Source organism: Lepisma saccharinum, chromosome 1, assembly GCF_977018435.1.
Source record: "Lepisma saccharinum chromosome 1, izLepSacc3.1, whole genome shotgun sequence".
NCBI classification, from domain to species: Eukaryota; Metazoa; Arthropoda; class Insecta; order Zygentoma; family Lepismatidae; genus Lepisma; species Lepisma saccharinum.
The window spans coordinates 116,482,171-116,502,926 of NC_139229.1; the positions used below are offsets into that span (position 1 = coordinate 116,482,171).

The window sequence follows — 20,756 nt, forward strand, 5'->3', positions numbered from 1 at the left end:
GCCACCGCTGTTAGGCAACCAAAAAGACACAATAAACTGGTGCACTGCATGCAATTGCAGGATATAGTCTGATGGACGATCGTAAAAGACTGTAAAGAAGTCTGGGATGGGTACTTTGCCGAGGCCTGTTGTGGAGGGGTTAGTGCATTACACAGCAAATCCAGGGGCTGGCTACGAATCCTGGATTGGACATAGATTTATAATGTTTGTCCTCGTCGTATATTCTATTACAGCAATCCACAACTCATCCTCATCGTTCCAATTAACCTGAGAGATAGCAAAGCGATGTGAAATTATCAAAACAGAATCAGACTGTCCCAGAGTGTGTCCATTATGGATTACAATCAACAGAAACACCTTAATATGTTTCATTGTGGGGAGCCAAGTCCCGGTAAAAGATGAATCTTAACGTGGACGATTAATTATTATTTAGGAAAGTGACTTTGGGAAAATAAAATAAAATACAACACAATAGGGTTGTGGAGCACGATTTAGTAAATACACTCAATAATTTTATCTATTTTCATACCTTAAAATAGAAGGTAACATATTTAGAAAAATATGTGAACCTAATAGAGACAAAGGAACAGTTGAGTGGATACGATTACATAATACAGAACCGCATAATCTGTATTGATCTACTATTAGCAGATGAATTAAATCGAGAAAGCTTCGATGGGCGAGCTCTGGGGAGGAAGGAACAAGATAAAAGTGGAAGTACAGTCACCGACATTAAAAATTCTGAAAATACTCGCTTGTGTGCGTTTGCCTAACTCAACGGCAAAGACAAGAAATTTCTATTGAAAATTTGCTATTAAACTCCAATCTTCGCCGTAGATTTAGGCAACACCCATAACGCATTTCAGGGAAGGGATAATTTCAGGATATAGATGTCCCATTTTTATTGGCGGTGACTGTACAATGTTGAAATAAACCTGAAAGTAATCGATAACGATGGCAAAGGAAAGACTGATCTTATCCAGAATAGGATAAATGAGAATGTTGTGTTTCTGTGACAATTCATGTAACAATATGTTAAACAGTTCGTCTTATGGAAGTGGGGGAGGATACACTTGGTTCATCGTAATGCTAAAAAAAAAATCGCTGGGTGTCAAGGCCGGGGAGCAGGGAAACGGCGAACACGTAAGAAGTGCACCGTCGTTCACCTCAGTGCAATCCAATTACCAATACTATTTCGCTGGTTACACTTGACATGCCCAACAGCCTGTGACAGGATCTGCAATATAGTGTGGACATATGAACGGCGCTTACCCGATGGCGCAGTGGTAGCGTCGTCGCCTTGTAATCAAGGGGTCCCGGATTCGATACCTGGTAGAGGCACATAGTGGTTCGGATCCCACTTTAAACTGTAGGTCCAGTCCCGATTAGCCTTGCTGTGCATAAAATGGGCCTAAAACACCAAATACAAATACAAACAAAACAAAACAAATGAACGGCTCTTACGTAGAGCCCTTATAAGGAAATCACAGATAGTACTACATTTGACAAAAAAAAAACAGTATTTCTGTACCAATTATCACTTCTTGTACTGCTGTAGCTGCAATAATACATACTGAATTTATAAAAGCATTACTTTTTTGTGAATTACCCTGTATATTTTTGTGCCTATTGCTTTGCTTTGTTCAGGGCGGGTTTAATAATTATAAGGGTTGATAAAGAAGTTCATTGCAAAAGTTATGCATACTGGTGTACTGCACCATGAACTACATTGACCAGACCACAATATTTTTGCTCATGCAAAAGAGAATACCCAAAAATAAGAATGCAGTTCACGTCCACTCCACACTCGGAATCCCAGGTTGGAAGCACATGCGTATCTTATGACGTCATTCCCCATCTTTCCTCCATTCCTTATCGCTCCTCCGAGCCCTTGGCTTCGCTGCCTTCAAAGAGAACCTATCATGTATCTTGTCACTTCCAATAACAGACACTACAGAACCACACATACATTATGCATGCGGAACACGGACTGTTGTCGAGCATTTATTGCAACCTTTCCACGATTCGTTGTTAGGGCACTTCACTACAAAGAAACGTACCTTTACAGTTACGTAATTACATTCCCAAATGGAAGAGAGGGATGAGCTGAACAAGGTTTGACTTTTTAAGTCCGCCTTATGCACAGATAGGCTAATCGGGACTGGACATATAATTTAAAGTGTACTAGAACCTCTATGAACCTAAAACCTGGTACCGAACCCGGGACTCCTTCATTATAAGGCGACGATATTACCGATGCGGTAACGACGACACCAAGCGAAACAATGTTGCGTTAAAATTGCAAAATTTGTCCTCAATATTCCCGTAGGTTATGTTTAGATAGAAGACTTGTCTAAAAAGTGACCACCATACCTCTACCAATTACAAGAGCTAAATTAGGTATTAAATAAAGAAACAGAATCGGTGGCAATTCACACACATACGAGAACAATCAATTGGACAGTCAGTGGTTTATAGGTGAAATTTAGAAGCGTGGGAGATGTAGAGGGTGAAATTTTCTTTGGAAACTATTATCATACCTGTCCAACGTTTTACGGATTAAGGAGATTGCCAGGTGCGTGTGATAGAAGTTGCAAAACATAATTTCTGAGGGGATGGGGAGAGTGGGTGGACTGCCGCTAACACATGTGCTGTAGGGAAGAATGAGCAATACCTCATTTAAGGAAGAAAATTATTTACAATAAACTAGGAGTATTAGCTTTCAAAATTCTGCATGTCGTTCCAACTTTCCGTAGTTAATAGAAAATATTAACTATTAATATTATCTTAATTTCCATCAGCAAATGCGGAAGTTACGGCTGCTGCTTAGGTGACAAAGTTGCACAATTACCATTTAGATAAATTTAATCAATCCTGAGTTACATAGTGAGTAATAGTTACAGGATTTAATCATGATATATAGTAGAAAAGAGTGTTACTTATAAAGCTTTTTCTGTTGTCATTTCTCTACTCACGGTAGCAAAAATCTTCTTCCCATGCGGTGTTCTACTCGGGCAATGCAACTTCAAAATGATATTTCCTAATTTTTAACATTTAATTTTTCTTTCTAGTTTGGTTATTTTGCACCACTTTTTTACTTCTTTGATTAATCACGACGATGTGGATGAATACAAACATGATGTACAGTCTTAGAAAAAAATACCTGGGCCACGGGACGTAGAATTTCGTAACGTCTTAAAGCCTGTTGTTTATGCAACCCAAATAACAAGATATTCGCTTAAGGTTGCCTGGTGATTCTGAGTTCTCGGGAAGGATTGAGCTTTGATAGCATGAGTCACATGACTCGTGCCCCAGCCACAACAAACAGCTGGGTGCTACGATGCCTCCAGAAGAAAATTTCAGGAACTGGTTTCTTGACAAGAGCTACTCGTAAGGAAATACTATTCTTTCAAGTGATATTAGAGTCATTGTCAAGAAGGTTCGCTGAAATTATGGTTCTCATCACAGACCACATGCCACACGTTAATTGTTTAAGTCCAGTTCATGCACTGGACCTACAGATTAAAGTGGGATCCGAACCAAATGCCTCTCTATTTGGTATTGAATTCGGAAGCCTTTCATTACATGGCGAAGACGTTACCACTACGACACCAGAGAGGCAATGGAACCCCTTGAGAAAGAGATAAGCGAAAATTGCTACGTGACAAACCATATTTGCCCGTAAATTTTAAAAATAAGACAATATTTTGTACTGACAGTTTCGAACCGTGGGAGAGGCATATATTTTTTTTGTACCATCGTCCATTTCACGAGTTTATAATTCTTCCTCACCGACACGAGTAACGCGAGTGGTAGAAGAAAAGCGAAGTAAAATAACTGAAACAGAAATAAAAGGAAAAAGCGAAATAAATTTTATTCATAATATTCTGCAGTCACTTGAGTTGCATTCACGGGATGCTATCTTTAAAGAAAGCCGTGGTCTCTTCCTTGTCTTTTTCGCTTCCTTTGTGCTCTTGCTTTCCCCTGTCACGATTGGTCTAAAACTAATTAATGCGACGTTAATTAAACAATCCAAACAACGAAACAATGCACAATCAACTGCACAAAACACCATTCCAAATGTTTTCGAATCGGAAAACAATTGAGATGCTGTAAAATGACTTAAGATGCAGTAATAAAGTGGGAATTCGGTACCGTATAGAATTAAATCGGTAGAGATGTTCGATTTGATTGGATGTTTGGTATTTAGATTTGCTATTCTTTCACTTTTGGCAAATAGCGACGATGAAGATGAGTGATGCTATGATGAAATTGATGAAGGGACACTTACCAAGGACACCCACGCCCAAGTCGAGATTCTAACCAGGGACCCATGACATCGTAGCGCGCTGTGCTAACCACTCCTCCATGGAGTGGACATTATACCATATTTTGTGTGCTCAATTGGGATCAATCAATGGAATGAATAGGCATATTATATGATTAATAAATTCATATCATAATACCACGTCATATTATTCGGCACGAAGTAACATCAGAGACATTCAATCTTGCATTTTTGCCTTTCAACTTATTCTTTGAATTCAGGTTAATCACAACAATAAGATAAGTTATGAAGCAAATGATAGTGAATGTGGGATATTATTACGAATTACCTGACAGAAACAACATTAAGCAGGCTCGGTGGTCAAGCTCATTAAGTGATTGACATTCGATATCGTCGCCAAAGTTCCCGGGTTTGAGTACCGTCCTTGTCGGGGGTGTTTGACTATTTCGTCATCAATTTCATGTAATGGTCACTCGTCCTTATCGTCGCGATCATCGAACAGGGAATAAAAATTATAAAAATAAATACGATGGTTTTTGAGTTGGTGTTTTTTAAGTCCACTTTATGCACAGCAAGGCTAATCGGGACTGGATCTACAGTTTAAAGTGGGATCCGAACCACTTGTGCCTCCACCAGGTATCGAACCCGGGACCCCTTGATTACAAGGCGACGACGCTACCACTGCGCCATCGGGGAGGCCCTAATAAATACGATGGAAGAGTACTTATTTTATCTCTCACGAAATCTCCTACAAAACCGGAATATATGAAATACATGTATATTCATTCACATAAATTTTCGATTTCTATATTTAACTAATCGAGACCGAGAACGGGAGAGCAATTTTCAATTCGACAAACCGAGAGACGGAGAAACTGTCAAGTCTAGTTTCTTCTTGGCACCTCCGTAATCGAGTTGTTCTGTTTGTCATTGGCTTTGTATTGGCAATTATTGTCATTATTCTTCCCCTGCAGGTAAACCATAACGATGAATTATGATGAAATGAAGCAGATAAAAGGGCAAGAACAAGAAAGTCATGCCTGTTCGGGACTCCAACCCAGAACCTTATGTAACGAGATTTGAAATTCTGGAGAAGGCGTCCGTGTTTCGCTTGGTTTTCTCTTTCCTCTACTTCTCTTATATTATCATACATGTATAATACAAATGGATCTGATACGATATGTTGCGATTCATAATTGTGCTGGTTAGATGCTACAGATGTGAACTCCAACCTGCAATATATTATTCCCTTTTGTTTCGTATCTGGTTGAACATGACATTTTCTTACACTGTGACAATTTCTTTCTTAGTTTTGGTTTGGTGCACAGATATGCTAATCTGGACTCGACCTTCAGTTTAAAGTGGGATACTAACCACTATGTGCATCCACCGTGTATCAAACCCGGGATCCACTGATTACAAGGCGACGACGTTATCACTACGCCATCGAGGAGGCTCCATGACAAAATTTTATTCACTTGATCTCTACCATAATTTATTTCAGCATTTACATTTTCGTTTTCTTCTTCTTTTTTCCTTTTGTTAACTACTCTTATACAACTCTTTTTGCGTCTTCGAATTTCTTCTTGTTTCAGGAAAAATAATACATGCAGGCTGTATAAAAATCCCCCGTTCAAATAGATAAAACGTTCACTCTCGAGAACTAATTTACATGTTTATCACTAACGTAACCATTAGGAAGGAAACTATTGAAATGTTAACTGATATAACTGCAGATGAAACAATACTTACAGCCACTAACGAAATATCTATTCTTGTGTAGCCTCACAGACAACAAGTATATGGTGAGTCATTCACTCTTGCTGACTACGGGCGAAGGTCACTGAACTAAAGGGTGGTGGCAAGCAAGCAGGCTTCTGCTCTACCAAACACGAGGTCACGTGTTTCAGTTATCAATGGCGTACGAAATAAGGAGGAACACAGCTATCTGACGTATGTTTTGGTCCCGTCATTGCACGTAGAACACTTTATCGTCGTGGCCTTGAAGTTCCCTCAGGGCACTCCTACGTAAAGGCTTCTCAGCTAGAAGGATATCTTCCCCATTGAGTGGAGGAAAAGTGGGTGCGTATAGAGGTCCTTCAACTTTCATATTCTTTTTCATTTCAGAACCCGTGCTGTATCGTCGACTTAATTCAATCTATCCGATGTAGGTTTTAGGTTCTGTTTCTGTTCGGTTATTTCACGTTGTCTTCCTGCTTATGTTATTCGCGACGAAGGTTCTGGATTCGATAATCTGGACAATAACGGGATTGTGTTGGTTGGTTGATTGGTGTCTTAAGTCCACTTTATGTCCTGTTAGGCTAATCGTGAATGGACCTATAGTTTAAAGGGGGATCCGAACCACTATGTTCCTCCACCGAGTATCGAACCCGGGATCCCTTAATTACAAGGCGCCCACGATCCCACTGCGCCATCGGGGATTGTGTTCGAAACGAATGAATCAAATTTGAGTGATATGATATGCAACCATTGGAAGACTATTGAAAGAAAAGCTATGGGAACCTGCCAGTTTTTCTACTGCAGACAGGAAACCATAAACATGGAAGAGAAGCTTATATTCTATGAAACCTGACGCTATGTGCTCGAATACTGGCTAAATATAATCCATAGAGGCATAGCAACGTTAAACAACCTCTTATATGATACATATAGGTTTAAAAAGGTCGAAATACAAAGATTGTGTGCGCCTCACTGATGGCGTAGTGGTAAGGCCTTGTAATCAAGGGGTCTGGGGTACGATACCAGGTGATCGCACATAGTGGTTCGGATCCCACTTTAAACTGTATGCACTTCAGATTAGTCTATCTGTGCCGGTGACTCAGTCGGTAACGCGTCTGACTACCATGCTATAGGCCCCGGGTTCGATTCCCGGCCGGTTCAAGCCCGGGAACTTTTCTAACGTTGGAAGCGGCCCCAGCGCCCACCCAGCGTCGAATGACATGGGTACCTGGGGGAAACCCTGGGGGTAAAGGCGGTCAGGGGCGTGATACTGATCACATCACCCCCACTCACGAACGAATCAAGAAAGTGTGGGGCGGCGTGATGCTGATCACATCACCCCCACTCACGAACGAATCAAGAAAGTGTAGGGCGATACCCCCACACCCCCTATACGCCTTCATGCCGTAGCGCCAAGCACAGGTGAGAACTTTACCTTTCTTTTTTGCATAAAGTGGACTTACAACAAAATTTAAACTTGCGATAAAGATTATGATAAGGTATTAAAGAATTGGGTCTAACACATTTTTTTATTGTTTACCAATGACATTGTTAACTAATATTCTTAATTTCAGTTTCAAGATGAAATCGGCTACGAAATAAAAGGAGTGGGTTCATATTTCTGTTACGAAATTCCACTTCTGTAGTAGACCTGTGCCACACTAAATTGTGACAATAAACAAATCTGAGACACTTTCAAAGTATTAAATTGCTATCTACGTATTTGGGAAAAATCTTCCAATATAATACTTTTTTTGGATGCGTCAAATCATAGTATTTAATTCCTGATTTAGCAGCTTTAAGAAACCTGATTTTTTGGGGGGGTTACAAATGCCCTTTCTGCTCCCGTCAAGTTACGCCTATGACAAACAGGAATTCAAAGTAAAAGACGTCTGATAGATTTACAATTGGGAAAATCATAATTAAGCGTGTAGTTGAAAACAACCTATTTTCATATATTGCATGCAGCTCTACTTTTTCTGCAATGTGGATCAAGAACTGGGGACGTGGAGAAGCACAACACTCCACGTGACCCTCTTTGCTTTCCTGTCATGTTGACCTTTGAGTGGAACACATTTCTCGGTGTTAAGACAGGCAAAATCACCCGATCATCGAAGGGTGCAATATGTGTTGCCTACCCTCCTGCATTACTTGCTCCTATTAAAGCCTTATGGGGAAGAACTTTTTTCCATGACTGTACACATGCCTGAACAGGATACGAACCTAGAACCCCTGGCTTTGCAGCACGTTATGATCACACGTAGGGAGCGGAGTCCTATCGTACGATAGATAAAAATTACGTTCGTCTCCTCAAAAAAATACAGGAAAATTAAAAATTAAACGTCATGGCCCAACAGCCTTTTTAGAGAGCCAAGACCTACCAGGCTGTTTTCCATTGGGCCGAGATTCACCCAGATTTCAAGACCGAGGTCAGCTACCATATTTCTTTCCACTAGTTCTCCAATTGTCCTCAAGATGTTGAGTGAACACTGAAATTTTACAGCTTCCACCAGGGATTGAACATGGGACCGACCGCACCAAAGGCGAGAATTCCAAACATTTGGCTGCGCAGGATTTCTGTTATATCCAGTACCATAAAATGCTTAGTTTTTTACATACAAATAAGATTAAAGATGTCTTATATAACGTCATCATCTCTGAAGTGAATAACCAGATGCTAAGAGACACTCTGGCCTCCCTGAAGCGTAGTGGCTAACAAGATAGCCTTGCACTAAAGGATGCCTCGAAAAATAGAGTATTACGTTCTCTTGCGCTATTGGAGTATCAGACACTAGCGAGGCAGTTTCACCTCGACGTCATAGAAGCCCTGCCGGGGTTGTAAACATAAAGGCTAGAAAAGAGCCCAGCAAACCTTCAGGACCTTGATGCCGACAGTCTATCCTCTTATTTTCACCTTTTCTCAATTTAGTTACATCGTAAAATCCAAGAGCACGGGACGGAACACCCTCAAATTTGGTGTCCCTCAGCTTAAACATAAAGAATCATGTTACGTCGCCTGTACTCCCTCGAGAAACAGTTTATGACAGGAACTCGATGGGAAGTTTGGGTCAAAAATAAAACAAATGTGCCTCTGTTCCTTGTCTGCGAAATTTGACCAACTTGCCAAGAATGGGCACATAGTTGTCCGTAACAAGAAATGTTATACGTACAAACGGATGAACCAATTGAAAACATACATGTTAAATAAGTTCGCTGTTTTACATGTTTATCAGTTCACCAAATTTCGTTAATTGCTCTCTTTTCCATAGACTTATTGATGGAGCAATGGAGATTTTCTATGCTGCTCTAAATTAATATTTGCAGTCCGAAATTTTTATTGAGAAAGCAAAAACGCTGTTGGTACCACTTTGGTTTGTCAGCAAGAAAATTGATAACAGTTTGACACAGTTTAATTGTTGAAGAACAGCTCCGAGTATGTTTATTTTCATCGTTGATTGGCTTATCTTATCTGTTCTGCGTTTTTCAGTAATGTTGTTTTATAACTTGGCAAATGCTTTACGATTTACAAAATTTGGCTATTTTTTGGTTTGGTGTTTTTGACAGTACTAAAAAGGGTAAATTATGTGTGTTTAGATGGAAACGTGTAAATATTGGAGGTTTGCTACGCGTGCCCATTGGTTCCAATTTCGGCCACTATGTTAGAGCGCCACCTTTATAGAAGTAGAGTGTCAGAGTAGCGGAGCGGTAGTTGTCTGCTGGATGCCAACTGCTAAGGACCTGGTTCCTGGGGTGCAAACCGCAGATGAACTCCTCAACGAGGCTTCTAAAATGGATGTGTCCCCTCTCAAGGTCTGGTTCCCGGGTTCAAATCCTGGATGAATCTCCCCAGCCAGATCTTCCCGTCCTTTCCCTATAACGGGTGCGCCAAAGGACCTTCTCCCCCCTCTCTTTCTTTATTTTCTTCTGTCCGTTCCTGAATACAGGCGCACAAACGGCTATTCCGATTCCTCCGTCCGTTCCTGAATACAGGCACTCCAACGGGCAAATCTATTCACATAACTCCCCTCTCTTTTTGTAAATAAAGTTGTTCTTTGTTGGGTATTCTTTTAATTATAGTGGCATCTTCGTTCAAGCCCCTTTGTATGCATTAGGAATTTATATTGGTATTCTTTTAACTCGGGTGTAGACCTCTTTCATTTTTAAGAGTGGAAATAATTATTAACTCAGAACCTAGGAAGGTGTTTTTGTTCCGAGATTACTGTCAGATATTGATTTTTTAATTGAGAATAAACAAATGTACCATAAGATGAGCAGATGCAGGTAATGTTTATACAGTCAGATATCGTCGATGTTTTCACGAACTGGCGAATATGTCAACTCCCTTGCATCACGAACCGGCGAATGTGCAAAATTTGACATTTTGAGTTTTTGACGCTGTATATGTTGGAACAACTTGTACTTTGCTCTCACAAAGTTTCAAGTTTCTATTAAATATTACTTAGGAGATAAAGATGGACAACGTTTTGACGAATATGAAAACTAGTATTGTGATAATTTCACGAACCGGCGAATATGAAATTCGCCGCTTCGTGGAGAAAAACATGATATCATTTTACAATCCATTCAGGATGTGTCAGTTCGACTACATTTTGCGTAACAGATGCCGCTGTAATGAAACGTTTTATATTTCATTTTTTTCATAAGAAATATAACCCATTTGTAAGATATCAGTTAACATGTAAGGCACAGTTGTTTGTGTTTCTATTTGAACAATGTACAGTCTATATTTTGAGACTTTCAATGAAATTGGCAATCATCTGGTTTACTTCTCGCAACTAAATTATTTCGAATGGTTTATAAAAGAAATGACATATTTCTTTGATATTAATTTGAATAGCCTTCTAGTGGTGTGGCTCGTTGTATAATTATTCAGAAGATATGAATAAGGACGTGCTTGTGAAGTGGACTGATGGCAGTACTAACATCGTCAGAAGCCAAGAACTTACACTCCCCCATGGAATGAAGAAGTTGCAATATGGAGCGAAAGTAAAAATGTGGTGGGATCCCGAGGAAATTTATTATGAAGGTGTTGTGATCGGGGTGGAAGAAGATTCTGAAAGTGGTGATACTGTGGTGTCAGTGCCAAAGAAGAGCTCAGGTGGTGTGATCAATGACTCGAGTGCAGTAGTTAGTGACATTGACAGTTCTTCAGAAACGTTAGCGGATGATGAGGACAAGGATCCTGATTTTCTTATATCTTCCAGTGGTAATGAATCGTCCGTACATTCCTCACCGAGGAATGTTCACGCTGTATGTAGTTCCTTGCATTGTGAAGAAGAAATATTTGCTGCATGCGTAACGTGTCAGGATTTGGTTTGTTACAATCACTTCATATTGGATTGCGCCGAGCACAACAGACGTGTTAGTGTACAAGAGAAAAACATCCCTCCGGGATCAAGCCACACAGATTTTAAAGTAGATGGTTCTCAAAAGGAGGATGTTACTCCAGTAAAGCGAAGGGTTTCCGAAAAGGAAAAAGTAAGAAAAAATGTAAAAGCCTGTCGTTCTTTGGGTTATGAGTATGTAAGTGAAAAGAGTCATCAAGTTTTTCCTTCTCGCAGATTGCTTCGTCCACGTTGTGAGTCACGGACATGCCAAACAAGAGGATTGAAGTGCAACGATTTTGATGTCAACACAAGAATGAAAGTTAATAATGCGTATTATAATTTAGGAAATGTTTCCCGACAACGAGAATGGTTGAGTAAGTTCATCGTTTCCAATGCTCCTGTAAGGTCAACGAAGTCAGAAGACAAAAAGAGGAAGGAAAGAACGCTTCATTATTTCTTACCAGATGACAATAACGTAAGACAAAGAGTATGTCGTAAAATGTTTCTTAACACACTTGCAATTGCTGAGAGACAAGTAAGGACAATGCTAATGAAGTTAAAGAACCAGTGCATGGTAGAAGAAGACAAGAGAGGTGGACGTCAGACAACGTTAAAAGAAAGAGACGAAAAAATGCGTACAGATATTAAAAAGCACATAAATATGTTCCCTAGGATGGAATCTCATTTTTGCCGCAGAAGTTCTAGCCAACAGTACTTGTCGTCCAACTTGAGTATTGCAAAGATGTATGAACTATTCAAAAAAGAATTTCCAAACAGCTCGGCATGTTACTCCTTATACAGATCAGTTTTTAAATGTATGAAGTTAAAATTTCGTTCTCCAAAAAAAGATCTTTGTGGTTTGTGTGAGATGTACAACTAACTCATTGAAATCAGCTAATTGTCTATCTAATCATTCTGACTTGATTGAAAAATATAACAGGCACATACAGGAAAAACATAAGGTGAGGGAAATTAAAAGTGCGATGAAAGATACAGCTCTACAAAATCCACAGGAGTTCGTGGCTGCTTGCTTTGATATGGAGCAAGTCATAAATCTACCACAGAGCAAACGAACTGAACTGCATTACAAAAGAAAATTATCAGCCTATAATTTTTCAATTTATGAATTAGCTAGTAAAAACGGCCATTGCTACGTTTGGCACGAAGGATTAGCGAAAAAAGGTCCGAATGAAGTTGCAACGAACTTAAGGAAGTTTCTGCTGATGAAAGATGAACAAGGTGTAAAACAGGTAGCGTTCTTCGCCGATGGATGTGCATCTCAGAACAAAAATAGTATCCTGCCTTCTATGTTCGTTTATTTTTTAAACAATGAAGCACAAAACATCAACACCATACATGTTTTCTTCTTCGAAACGAGTCACGGACAAAGTGAAGGTGATGCTATTCACAGTACAATAGAAAACGCACTTCGACGGAGTGAAGATATCTTCATCCCTGCCCAACTCATCCCGGTAATCAGGATGGCAAGAAAGAAACAACCATATGCTGTTCATGAGTTACATACTAAAGACGTCTTAGATTGGAAACAATATTCGCAGTACCTGCGTATCCTAAAAGTTAGAACAACAAATGAGGGTCAACCCGTGGACTGGACAAAAGTCATGCAAATTCAAGTGCGCAAGGGTTGTCCCAATATATTTATAAAAACGTCGCATAACCTAAACACACACTCAAGTATATCACTTCCTAATCCAAGCAGTGCTAAAGGGGACAATTTACCACCAAGGGCTTTTACTTCAAAGCCAAAACTGCACATGAAAAAATACCAGGACTTGCTGTCATTATGTCAAGGAGTAATACCAGTAATTTCTCATCCTGATTATAAAGACTTCTATGTCAGATTACCTCACTAATTGAACAACAATTTTGCGTTTATTAACTTTGTATTTGATAACAAACTAGTGTTGGTCAATGTATTACCATTTTGTTCCTTACATTTTATTTCCTGAATTTTATTATTCTCGAAATTTATTTGCGGGTACGTCTAGTGTTGTGTGAATTTCTCTGTTTCTCACTGTTACGTATTAAACTGTTATGGTGTATGTTATGATTGGCCTCATATTTAACTCTGTATAAATATCCAATAAATAAGTTGAAAGTTTTAGCCTTGAACTGTAAAATTCGCAGTTTTAGTGAAAATTACAATGACGAACCAAGCTAAAAATATTCCATTTTTTGTTTTTTTGTTTTCACGAACTGACGAATAGATTCAATGAAATCCTTTGTTCATTTATTGTTCATTAAAATTCTTTCTACGGTGTTCTTTCTCATGTGAACTACCTTCTCACACAGCATTTATTATTATCTCAAAATATAGTTTAGCTCGAATATGTTTTTCAATGATTCGCAAGTAACGCAAAATTGGCTACTTTCAACTTCGCTTTTCTCAAAATCAATATTTTGCACATTCGCCGGTTCGTGATGCAAGGGAGTTGACACATTCGCCAGTTCGTGAAAACATCGACGATATGTCTGTAGTCCAATGAAAAAGTTGAATGTAAAGATGTAAATATGGTGAATGTACTGATTTCTCTTTTAAAGAACCTTTCGAAAATTATGCATACATCGTACTTTTTCTTGCTTTGCAATAAACATGTTAAATCGAGCTCTGCTTTTATTGTTACCATCCAGCAAGCCCTGAGATAATATTAGAGTCTTCATACCTACTTCTGAATCCAGCTAGCATTTATGGGTAAACTTTGCAACGTCGCCCACATTGTTAAAATGTAAGTAATTGGCTCCGCGCAGCCGGTATTACTTATTATTTATTGGTTGTTGTGTTGCTAAGGGCGATAAATAAATATATATTCTCCTATATATCGCCCCTTTTCGAGAGAGAATAATCTCCTAAGGGGTGTTGCAATCTGTACATAAAGTGAAATTAAAACAACAATTCAGACAATTCAAACAAACAGTTAACCGCTTAGAACGCACACAGGTGCTGCTCAACGTAATGGATTTTAGGAATTGTGGGTAATTGTAGTCTGCTATAATGGTGTCTGACTTGAGAACATTGGAGAGTGAGGGATTTTATGACTTTTGCCTGCAGAGTGTACTATTAACGTATTTTGTTTCGTCTAATCAACAGTAATGTTCATTGTCGTGATTAGCTTTTAAAAGCTTCTAGAGAAATGTCGTTAGATAGAATTTCTTCAGTTTCGATCTATTTATGTTGCCAAAAATAATTTGAGGCACGAATATCAATGGTAAGAGATATATGGATTATGTGTTCTAAACATTGCTTCTGAAGAGTGATAATTGCCCTCTGTGGGGCGATAAATTCCTATGCTTCTGCTTGCTTTTACATGACCTGCAGCTCGATTCACTCCGGGGAACGATTGCTGTGGCACGGGAAACCAGACTACACTTCCATGTTGAAACAAAACATTGACGAAAAAAAACGAACGACAGTTGGGCGACACGTGACGACGTGAAAGTGATGCTTTCATCACCGAAACGCAATGAAATTACGAATTTGTTGTTTGTTTAATATCCGATTTCAGGCATCTTATGTAACAAACATTATTCTATTCTTCTTGCTTTTGCAAGTCTGCAGTGTTAAGACAGCATTATAATAAATGTATTCTCTAATGTAACTTCCGTGTGCGACTGATCTGGCACGGGGCTGTGGGGCTAGTAGCCCTATATTCTCCCCTTAGGGACGGTTCTGCCTGAAACCGAACTACTGGCATAAATTACCGGCCATTATTTTCTCGGCACGCGATCAATTCTTCACAAAACCTCACTGAGCGTGGAAATTGCACGGCTTGCAACCGAAGGAAACTTCCAACAAAACTGAATATTTCATCGGCAACCCAGGAACGGAAAATCAAAAGACCTCCTCCACCCTCCGCAACACTTTCCCTTTGTACTCGGTGAATCGAGAAAGACTCCAACTATTCTTGTTACGTAACAAAGTTCGGAAACAAATTTCTATAAACCTGGCAACAATGCTTGAAGAACACCGTGAAGAATGCACAGGACCCTAACTTTGCACGAAGTTGCGGAAGGAATTCCATTGTCTTTGCCCGCAGAGAGAGAACTGCTAGCGGGCAGCCGACTACGATCAAGAAGCAATTATCACCGGTGTCGAATTAAATTAAAGATCGCATTCTTTATTACTAATTAATATTTTTTCCCTTACATCAAGGTACGACGAGCTGGAACTTGATTTAGTTACGAACATAATAAAGAGGCAAAAAATACTAAATTTTATTATCCCCCCTTCATTCTTTTGTCAATATTGTATTTATTCATAGGTATAAAGCATAAATTCACATTTGGCTTAAAGTCCGAGCAAACATTCATATTGGCTTGACTGAGGATATACTGGTATTATCATGACATTGCAACAGTTCCAGTAACCCTATTATGGGAGAATTGATATTAAGGTCCGGGTGTCTGCAATAAGCATTAAATTGTCACGCGGCCCAACTGGAAAGCTAGCAAAAGGCATGTATTGGTTTGACTGAAATTATACAAGGCGACGACGTCTGCCATTTTTGGCAAATCATGACAATGAGGATAGGTGGTGATTAGATCACAAATTACACCCATGCCAAAGCCAGGACTCGAATCCGGAAACCTCGGTAGGGAGATCGATTTAGTAAAGGCTATATTAAACTATAGAAAATATTTATTGCTACTAAAATCTCAACCAGATTTTCTTTTAGCCAACTGGAACAAATCGGTTTTCTGCACACGCAATTGTCGAGCATTAATAAAATAATTATTTATATTGTAATCAATTGTAATAGCAGGATATACGTATGTGTTGTTTGTATTCAGCATTCAAATGTAATTATATGAGTGAATGATTAAATACCTCCCAGAGGAGGTATTTAATGATTCACTAGTATAATTACATTTGGATGCTAAATATAGACGGAGAAATATCGTGCGGACGATCTATACAGTAGCAGGCTGTCATTCGACCTACAGCCTCCTTTTTCTGGTGAGATTAAAAAACGCTTACGGAAAAATGTTGGACGAAACTGCACCAACAAAGTTTATCGATGGCCATTATATTTTAGTTCAAGAACAAAAAAGAAAGAAAAAACTTTACTATCTGGTGACGAGGTCGGGAACGGATCCTCCCATGCAGAACGCCGGTTTCTTCATTACATCGTTGCTCACCCAAACTTCCCTAACTTCGTTCCGTTTGCAGAAGGATCGATAGTAAAACGATTTCTGAGAGTCATCTGAGCAGAAGTTCATCTTCCTTCCCTCGGAGAATGTCTCTTAATGGTAACATCTGTTCCTCAATCAACATTTGTCACTCTCCTCTGGGCGGACCTCACTCACTCACCCTTCCTCTGCTTGGTTCGACCCAACGACCCGTGAACATAATTACTGCAACAGCAGCAACAACGTGCATTAAGCGAAAACAGTTGACGATCGTCGACTCTCTTTTCGTCGTCCGTTCGGTCGTCTTGTTTTCTTTAACCACCCTAATTGCAGACGTTGCTTCTTGTTCGTCGACCGTGGCACGGGAGCACCATGTTAAATGCCCCATCATGGCTTCTTATACGCTGGTCCAGGAAAGGCTTGTGACCATTACGGCGGGGGGAAAAATGCAATTACACTCCAATCACAGAGCAGTGCATCAACCTAGTAGCAAGATTTTTTCCAAGGGAGATCAGAAGTTACCTTCAGTCTGAACGTACAGTCACCGGCAATAAAAATGGAACACCTATACCGCGTTTGTTACAACCTGTCTCGGTTCCCGCGCTAGCTGATCGCTGGCTTTTCTCCGTGCTGGGGAAAGTCAAAGCCAGGCAGCCAATTAAAATACGCAACGTCGCAACAGCGTCTACGTAAGCTCCTCTCTTCTGGCTTCCATTCGCTCCTCGCTGCCCAGCAGACGATTTTTTCCTCGTTTCTTATTGGCACCGAAACTTCGAGCGATCGCTAGCGCGGGAAACGAGACAGGTTCTAACAAACGCGGTATAGATCCTGAATGCTCGTTTACCTGCAGCATGTTATGTGGGTTGCCTAACCGTAAGGCGATAAGTTGATTGTAATACCAAATTTTCAATGGGAACTTTTACCACCGCTGCAGAGTTACGCAACACACAACACCTTGCAGAGAAGCGAGCATCTCAGGATACAGATGTCCCATTTTCTTGCCGGAGACTGTACACAGACCCATTATTCTAACAAAAATCGGAAATTATTTAAAATAGGCGAAATTAGACGTATTCTGAGAAATGGAAGAACTGGAAAAGAATCTAAGCAAATGTAAGAGATGACTCAGATATTACAACACACTATATCGTTACGATTTGGCACACACAGGAAATGTTCTACGTCGAAATTTCAGCGAAAAGTGGAGGCTCGAACCCGGGTATCTGACATACCGTGACATTCCTCTACCAACTTTTTTAAAAAGGGCAAACTTTTAAGCGGCAGTTTTCCCCACACAAATGTCATATCAATTTTAACTCAATTCTCTCTACTTTTTCATTCAGAACAGACAAACACAAACATCCATATCTTACCCGGGGTCGAACCTGGGACCTCTGGCATCGTAGTGCTCTGCGCAGATCGACACCAACTGAACTACCGAGCCAGCCCTGGGTTTGCCAGCCACAGACAATTCCACAGAGGTAAAACAGCGACAGCGAAAAATCAGGCGAAACCAGGGCTGGCTCGGTAGCTCAGTTGGGCGATATATCGTCCAGACTACGTATCGCGATATCAACTGGACGTTATATCGTCACGATATTTTGTCGATATATCGTGACGATATATATTGGGATGGCAATACATCGTCACAATATTTTAGCGACATATATCGTGGAGACGATATATCGCCGATATCACAATACGGAAAAATATCGTATAGCGATATCAAATTTCCGATATCGTCCATCCCTAGAGTCGACCTCCATGGTACAGTGGTTAGCAGAGTGCGCTATGTTAACCTGATGTCAGGGTTTGACCTGATGTCAGGTAAGACAGGGATGTTTCTGTAAGTCCGAAAATGAGAAAAATGGAGAATTGAAAAAACTGACGTGTGAAAAACTGGGAAATAGAATGACGGGGAAAGCTACCGCTTAGGAGCTTTACACAAATCGTCTTCTACAACGGAAGACAAACATGACGTCATGAGGAACCAACTACCCGACGGTTTCTGAATTTTTTATAGATCTCCCCTCATTTCTTGGGTCAAGCCATTTCGTTTCTCTCTGCTTTCTTCGGAAACCAATCGAATCTTTCATTTGCCGGAGGAGGTTAATGTTTGAGCAGCGCAGGGTACAATTTCCGTCGGTCAGACACTTGGGAGACACAATACGTTATTGCCATTGGCTTCTTCTTCCATCCAGAATATTCCCCTGGAGAATTGCTGGAGTCTGAGGCGAAAGTTTAATTGCAGTTGACTGGAAACAAAGCCCCAGTGGCTAATGGTATATGATGTATGGCTTACACATTATCTCAGGCCAATTTTTCTGGACATTGTCCTGGATAATAGAGAACATACATAAGTATTCAATCATCACCGTATATTCAAAGAGTGTCCATTGACTAGTCACAGGAAGTTAATAATTTTGTGCAAAAGTTCGGGCTAATGACGTGTTAAGACCAGCGTTTACTTGCACGACGCTATGAAGTTATCTGCCATGCACCCTATTACGAACGGGAAGAGACTACCTGCTGAAATTTTTCTGTCGCAGTCTGCCCGAATATACCAGTTCAAAATCATTTGAATTATTTCTGTTACCTATTTTTATCGCCCCCAACACGACACAGTCCCAGACTGAAGTAACAACCGACACCGGCAACACTGTCTTAGGTTAGGATGTTTGCTAAACTAAACATGGCAACAGATCATTTTAGGTCAATCCCCCTTTCACTCAGGTTAATCGAGACGAAGAGGAAGAAATACACGAGGAAACAAACACGCGTCCCTTACACAGGATGGAATCTACGATTCGGTTTACAGCGCGTTTTCACCTGTTTACTGCTACCCAATTACAAGGAGAAGAGACGGACATTAAGCAATATGTTGCTTCTCGATTAGATTCTCACCATACGATTGATAATTACAGGTACGGTGTTACAATTTAAATCTATTTTGTAGTTTGTTCAAATTCGTGGTGACAGAAAGATTAGCACTTATTTCACTTCTTTTTAAGGCAGTAAAATATTTCACCACCTCTCATCTTGTAAAAGTGTGTCATACAGTAACATTTTAATGGGTACAGATGATAACACTGAGAAGATGCTGCTGCACATGGAACATATTAGTGCCATCCTATGTCATGACTACGTTTTACTTATTGAAACACCCTCGTATATCTCATCCAGCTTCAATCAGGGAATTACCGCTTCGTGGGAGGAAACTGTGCACGAGTTTTGCGGTGCGGGCAAGTGTTAAATGCAATCACTGCTCGACCCTCGGTTCAGGAAACTAGGATCTTCTGGCAACCTTGCAACCGGCGATTTCCGCCAACCGCGGAGAATCACTTCCGCTCGACCTCCGTTTGACTTTGGAGCCTCTCCTCCCTCCAGCAAGCACCTCAGTTAATTAAAATAACCCAGCTCCCTTTCACGACAGTTAAATTCGGTATTCAAATTCTGTAAACATGAGAACAAGTCTCAGTAAACGGAACTGATGTGAACTTCTGTGTTATGTACGTGGGTTGATAAAAAAAAGAAGAAAAAAAAACAACAACTAAGGCCCCCTGTTCTATTGAGACTGCACAAATTGCACTGATGTGTCAAATACAAGCCAATGACTACTTTTGAATATTTTTTGTGATTACTGACACACAAGTTTGAAGATACTAGTCAGGTGTACAGAAAGGACCAGGTCCGAGCTATAAAGAGGGTGCTCCAAGCGTATCTGATAAATAATATGTCCTGTTTTCGATGTTCGGGGTTTGAGTTTGAATTTATCACGCAGAAAATACATTACAGAGACTTTAAATTCTTTTTCTTTTGAATTATTCCTAATTTTCATTTCAGTAGTAGTAGGACCGGCCTCCGTGGCTAGTGGTTAGCATACGCCAGGGGTTTGTGGGAATCCAGGCCGGGGTGTGGGCGTTCTTTGTAAGTTCCCTTTATTATTTTCATTACATCATCACTCATTTTTATCTTCGTGATTAACCAAAAGTGGCAGAAGTACGAAGTAAACTAAACTAAGTCAATCAATAGTGATGGGACATTAGCACTGAAGATTTTGAGGCGGACCAGTTTCAGTTATTCATCACGTATATTATGTACATTGCAGGTGCACTTGGATGATAGATTTGTTGCACAGAAAAGGTTAGAAAAACAACGACAACACAATAATTAGTAACTACTGTCCCGTTGCTCTCGTGTTTATCCTTCATTGAAACACACAAACTTGACCA

At 40.0% G+C, this 20,756-nt stretch overlaps 1 protein-coding gene across 7 annotated transcripts in view; it reads right to left on the bottom strand.

Moving 5' to 3' along the window:
* Nucleotides 1–20,756, bottom strand: part of Dgk (diacyl glycerol kinase 1) — a 506,799-nt gene that overhangs the window by 93,956 nt on the left and 392,087 nt on the right. The gene's annotated exons all lie outside the window — the stretch shown is intronic.